Source organism: Carica papaya, chromosome 3, assembly GCF_054855325.1.
Source record: "Carica papaya isolate Zhongbai chromosome 3, ASM5485532v1, whole genome shotgun sequence".
In the NCBI taxonomy this organism is placed as follows: Eukaryota; Viridiplantae; Streptophyta; class Magnoliopsida; order Brassicales; family Caricaceae; genus Carica; species Carica papaya.
This window is the reverse complement of record NC_142311.1, coordinates 3,445,539-3,451,538: the sequence shown is the minus strand read 5'-3', so window position 1 is coordinate 3,451,538 and position 6,000 is coordinate 3,445,539. Positions and strand designations below refer to the sequence as shown.

At 34.7% G+C, this 6,000-nt stretch overlaps 1 long non-coding RNA gene across 1 annotated transcript; it reads right to left on the bottom strand.

The window, feature by feature from the left end:
- Window positions 1-194: 194 nt before the first annotated feature.
- On the bottom strand, window positions 195-5,639 carry LOC110814091 (uncharacterized). Its single transcript, XR_002539605.2, has 5 exons — window positions 5,205-5,639; window positions 3,956-4,386; window positions 2,865-3,433; window positions 2,698-2,764; window positions 195-1,332 (listed from the first exon to the last, which is right to left on the bottom strand). It is a non-coding gene; the product is annotated as an uncharacterized LOC110814091 (long non-coding RNA).
- Between the last annotated feature and the right edge of the window lie 361 nt (window positions 5,640-6,000).

Sequence of the window (6,000 nt, the reverse complement as noted above, 5' to 3'; positions counted from 1 at the left end):
GTGCCAACTGCCAAATACAATGGAGCAAAGATTTGGAATGATTTTCCTATTATTGTTGGTATTTTTGTTCATTATAGATCTGATTAACAACAAATAGAAGAGTCCGTCATCATATGTCTTGGCCTTTAAGAATAGACAATGTTCGCATAGAATAATCCTCAGAATCACAGCCTATTTAACTTTTGCAATCAATCAAAACCAAATTATGACCAAATCGTCATACAAGGGGCATATATTCCTTGAATGAATTTCTCATAGTAAATCACAATTTCTAGCAGTTCTGAACAGTAACTCATTGAATGAATTGCTCATAACAGACCAGAGTTTCTGGCAGTTCTGACCAATAGCTCGTCAGATCATGCAAAAACACCAAGCAACTTATCAATAGCATGGTAGCAACTATACACTAAACAACCAACAGTTAGGTTGCTTGGTACCCAAACTTCCAAACTGTCAAACAAGAAAATTTAAACACATTCATGCATTCTACTTCCTTCAACATTCACCAGGGGAAATAGTTTGCGGGCTGTACAAAAGTATGTTGGTAACACCATTTCAAATCATGATCAATTAGTGTAAGGTGGAATTTTTCAGGTGCCAATTTCTAAGCCAATAATTCTCAAGAAGTATTCCTTTGCACAGCTTATATCAACCTCTTCCATTATTTTTAATCTCACATCTGAGCTTACTAGCTTCAATAAGCACAATCACTGATGCATTTGGGTGAACTAATCTAACCTCCATCATCTACTGTATGATGTCAAAGTTGGCATGTGCGAATGCTTTCTCAGACAACCACCAGAGGATTAGACTTGAGAAAATGTATGGTTGATTGGTTGATAAGTTCAGCTGCAAAATTGGGTGTAAAAGCTGACAAATTTGGTTCATCATAACAGAAAAAGGTTAATCAATCCCCACTTTCCAGACCAAAGTGTTCCTTCAGAACACCTTTAGAGGTTCTTCCAAATCCCTTGGCCACTTCTTCCATTTCCTTGAGTTTCTTGACCTTGCATATTATCTGTTCAGATCTCTTCAACAAAGTACTTGGTAAGTCATCTGCTCCAGCAGTTGATCTGCAGTGTGACAATTCAGCCTTCTCTTGCTCAGGTTGCTGATACAGATTATTAAGGTAATTCTGCTGAGAAAAAAACCTTTCGTCTGAAATTTTATATTCAGTCTCCTACGAATGTTTTAGTGCTTGAAGAACATGATAAACTTCATTCCCAAGTTTCTGTGATTCATTCTGATAATTGATAGGTATATGGAAAATTGATGGTAAGTCCAGAGAGCCTTGGTGCTTCGCGTCCAGTGTGGTCTCTCCATCATGAGCTCCTGTTAATAGACGAAAAGGAAGGAATAAAATGATGATAAATCAATCTAGAAGAAGAGAGATGAGGGATTACACGCATGATGCAAAGCCTGCACCGTATGCGAGCTAGAAAATGTTTTAGGGAAAAAGAGTAAAAAGAGAAAAAATCCTTGAGGTCTCATTTGGTTCATTTTCCATTCAATTCCTAATTACTTGCCAATCCTAATTATCATGTTAATTTTGGTTATACTTAACTTCAACATCAATTTTCGCATTCGAGTTACCTGCTCTATTCCCATCTTGAATTCTTAAGGAGAGAATTCAATTTCCATGTTGAAAGGTAACTCAATTGCAAATAATATTAAGATTGTGAATATAGAATTAGAAATCGAATAAAAATTGAGTGAGAGTTGAGCCAAATTTGACGCAAAAAACAGCACAAGCAAAACACTAGATACTGTCTTTTGTCAGCATCTAGGCTATCACCTGTCATTAAATTTGTTTCACCATCCATGGAGACACAAATAACAAATCAATTGAAGAAAACACGCATCTCTAACTCAAGCCAACCTGAATTCTAACACATGGAATTAATGCATGATTAGATGTCAACCACTGAATTGTCACACGAGTGGCCAAGTTAAGTTGCTACCAAGTAAAGAAAAAGAGAGCAAACCACATTGTTTCTACTAGTCTCTTCTCACCACAGATACTTGAAGGTAAATATCTTAAGCTTCCAAAAACAAAGTCCATGACAAGTTGTGTCCACCTTTGAAAAAGCCTCGTCAATATCAGAAAACTTTTTGATATCTATATGGATTACCTCACTGTCAGAGTATAAACAATTGCTATGCACTATTGTTATGTTGGTGATATCTGATGTCCTTGCTAGCCTAATTACCACATGCAAGAAAAACATACATCTCCCCTACAGCTCCACCAAAACACCAAACTCATAGGCTAATCTCAGGCATGGTTTTCACTTTTATGATCTCAATGAGACATCACTGATTATCTCATTAGTGTAGCTAGTTTAGGGATTTGATATCCACTCCAAACAGAGCATATGCATTTGCACAAAGATGATTTCCCTCCACACAACACTACAAGCACAGCAAAAGAATTCACCAACTGGATCTAGGTTCAACATCATGATTCTAGTGCTCAACTTTATTGGACAGAAGAGCACATGCATTTGCATAGAAGATTATTTTCCTTACTGGAACACCCAAAAGATACGTGTACACATCATCACATAAGTGTATGTGTGCAGCTCACAAACACAAGGTACTTTCAAATTATTATGTCATCATACAGCATTTGCACCAAAAAGAAAGTGTTTAATAAATTAAAATTGTATTGATCCTGTAAATATGAAAGAAAATTACCTGTGCAAGCAGTTTAGTCACTCTCATCTATTTTCCAGATATCTTCTAGAGATGTTTCGAATTTAAACTGATTTAAATATCAATGATAATTAATACTAGGTACAGGGATCACTGGAAAAATATAGAGAAAGTTCGTTTAAGTATGAAAACAAGCACAGTGACTTTACCTTTATGGCGGCCAACTCAATGTGGTTCAGCAACTCCTTTACACGGCCTTTCTGTGAATTACGTAAGACACAAAAACAAACATTCAAGACCTTCTCAACATCATCTCTCGAATTAATTGATTCACAGATTTCTAGAAGCTCTACAACCCGCTTGACCAGATCTGTCCGTGAATCACAACGCCGGCAATAGCACTCAGCATCCAATCCAATACTTCCTCCCATTGTTGCAGCCATGTAAGATCTAAGAGCATAGTTCACACGAGTAACATGCCCACATATGTAATCTTAGCCAACCATTGCCTCACATTTCAGGTATCTATATCCTTCATGTTTCAAGTTTATGGTCTTGCAACAGAGAATGCAATAGCACTCATGGCAGAAATGAGGTTCACTACAGCAAATGTCACAAGGCATGAGAGTTCAAAGTGGATTTTCTTTTTCAGCCACCAGACTATTGCATGCCCTATTTCCAGCCTTGCAGGCCACACCACTAGACTGGGAATCAGACACTGAAAGTTCTTCTATCTTCTCAGGAAGTATTGTAAAAAGTGTCTGCTCCACTACATTGCCTATTAGGAAGCAACATCGAAAAAACAAAATATTCAAGTAATTAAATGAAACAAGCGCGAATAACGTCAAAATATTCAATACATGAATTCACACTTTTAAGGGAAACATCACATAGTAGGGGCTACTAAATAGTGGAGGTCTAGATAGTAATCTATGAGCATTTTACAGAAACCTCTTGAATATAGCATACAAACAAGGAAGTTCAAGTCTTTCCAAGAATGAAAAGCACGTTCATCAGGTTAATTTTAGCGGATATGTCGTCTAAATTAGGTTAAAGCTTATTTAATCTACTTTGCTCATAGATGATAAGTAGTAACAAATTGATTGAAAAAACCACGAAATAGAAGCATTTGTCACCACAACATCATCTTTTGACAAAACTTATCAAAGACAGAATAATTTTTCACAGGAAAGTAAGTAAATAAAAGATATATCTACTCATAAAGGAACAAATTCAAACTAATGCACATTCGAATTTTTTAAATTAAAATTAGTATTAAATAGAGTTTATTAGACCTGACCATTTGTTAATTTCAGCTGTTTCGAAGGGATCTTCCAGCTAAATGAAGCAAAAAATGCCTCAACATCCACATCAGGGAATGTTGCGGAAATATATCTTCCAACGGAAAGTTTGCTTGCAAAAATATGTTTCGTACCCAATTGATTGTCCAAAAGGGAAAGGGGCTTTGGAAGGTACAGATACCTATCCAAGAAATAACCATTATTTGCAACATTTTTCCCCACCTTCCAGCGTCAGATATCTCCTGGTTGAGGAAAATTTACTGGAGCATATGGTAAACCTTCACTGGGCTCCTCAGGCAATATTGGCCTAAGAGAAAGACCATTATGCCTTTAAATAGATGTGCCTCCGTTGCTTTCATCACAATTATCAATATCCATATTTTCCATTTTCTGCAAATAAGTTGCTGGGACTGACAAGCTGCAATTAGTTCTGTTTCAATATTATTAGTAGGTATGATTAAACTTTCAAAAAACTAAAACTATGGTGTTGTACTCTAGAACCGAACCTTAACCATACTCTAATTACATATCACGTTACCAATCTAAAAAGCTCTTGTTTTTGCAAAGTAAGAAGAGAGCATCCATAAAAGAAAAGCAAAGTACTTCTACTTAAATGCAGACCTACATAGTCCCATGCCACTTTCAAATCAAGGGTTTAAAACATATCATATGAATGGTTTAACAGTAAAAGCTTGAGGTTTTGTAAATCCATTGTATCTACAACAGAATTTAATTAATTAGATAAATTTTAGCCAAGGAGGAAGGTAATTTCCACTATACTACTTCAATTGATAAGGCACCACATTGGAGGTCTTTTTGTAGTTTTCAAGTTACAAAATCCAAAAGTCAACTCAATTTAACCATGCACGTCGTTACTAGCTTGCTCATCAGTAACTAACTGTAATTAAGACTAAAAATGGCAAAAGTTCACATTCTCTCTGACAAACATTTGTGTCCTACCCAACAAAAAGAAAAAGACTCGTCGTTATAGTTTCAGAATCATAATTGCTATTTAACAAACAATTAGAGATACGTTAAGTAAGCTAGGGGATAAAAATCCTAATATAAAGACAATTATCTTTACCAAAAGTATCCACCTAGATTAAACGCACATTAGGTTTAAAATATCCCCTCCTAAAAAATCTAAGACGTCATTAGTTCCAAGCAAATTGCAGTAATAACAATAAAAATAGAGTGAACGGTAAAACATCTGGCGAAACTAAATGAACTCATAAAACCTCAACTTACCTCAAACAAGAGCAGCAAGGATTTCAAGTCACAGTTAATGACGTCTTTGATATTCGAAAATCACAAAAAAGACGCATAAAGAAAAGTGTTTGAACGTCGCAAGGAAACAACACTTCATCGAGGGAAAAATAAAAAATCATTGCATAGAAACAAAGAGAGAGCCAACTCTAAGGATTGAGAGAAGAGGCAGAGATGAAATTAAGAACGTCGAGATGGGGGATAAGACAACGGTATTGACAAACTGAAAAAATTTTGTTGTTCGTTTTGTTTCTTGTTTTTTTTTTTTTTTTGTTTTGGTGAAAGAGCGATGAACAAGTAATTCGTGAGAAAGTTGCCGAACTCTGAATTTGTAAGATGACGGTTTTGCCCTCCTCTCTGCCGCAAGAACGAGAAACTGCCCCATGGAGGAAACTCTCTACTACATCCTCGTAGGGTTTCATATCATCATTCAATAATAACAATTTTAATTTGCACATTATATATATAAATATATTTTAGAAAGGAAAATTATGAAAAATATCATATACTTGTGATGTCTCGAATTGTATTTTAGACATTAAATTTTATTTTTTTAATATTTTTTGAATATCTTACTTACAACATATGAATATATCACACACAAAAATTTTAATGTGATTATTTAAAAAATAATAATAATTTTTTTAAAAAAAAATATTTAAAAAGGTATGTTCTAAAAATTCTATTAAAAGCATACAATATAATATATTAATATTATTGTAGGATTGTTATACTTGATAATTTGATTAAGTATATATTATCACATAAACTCTATGTA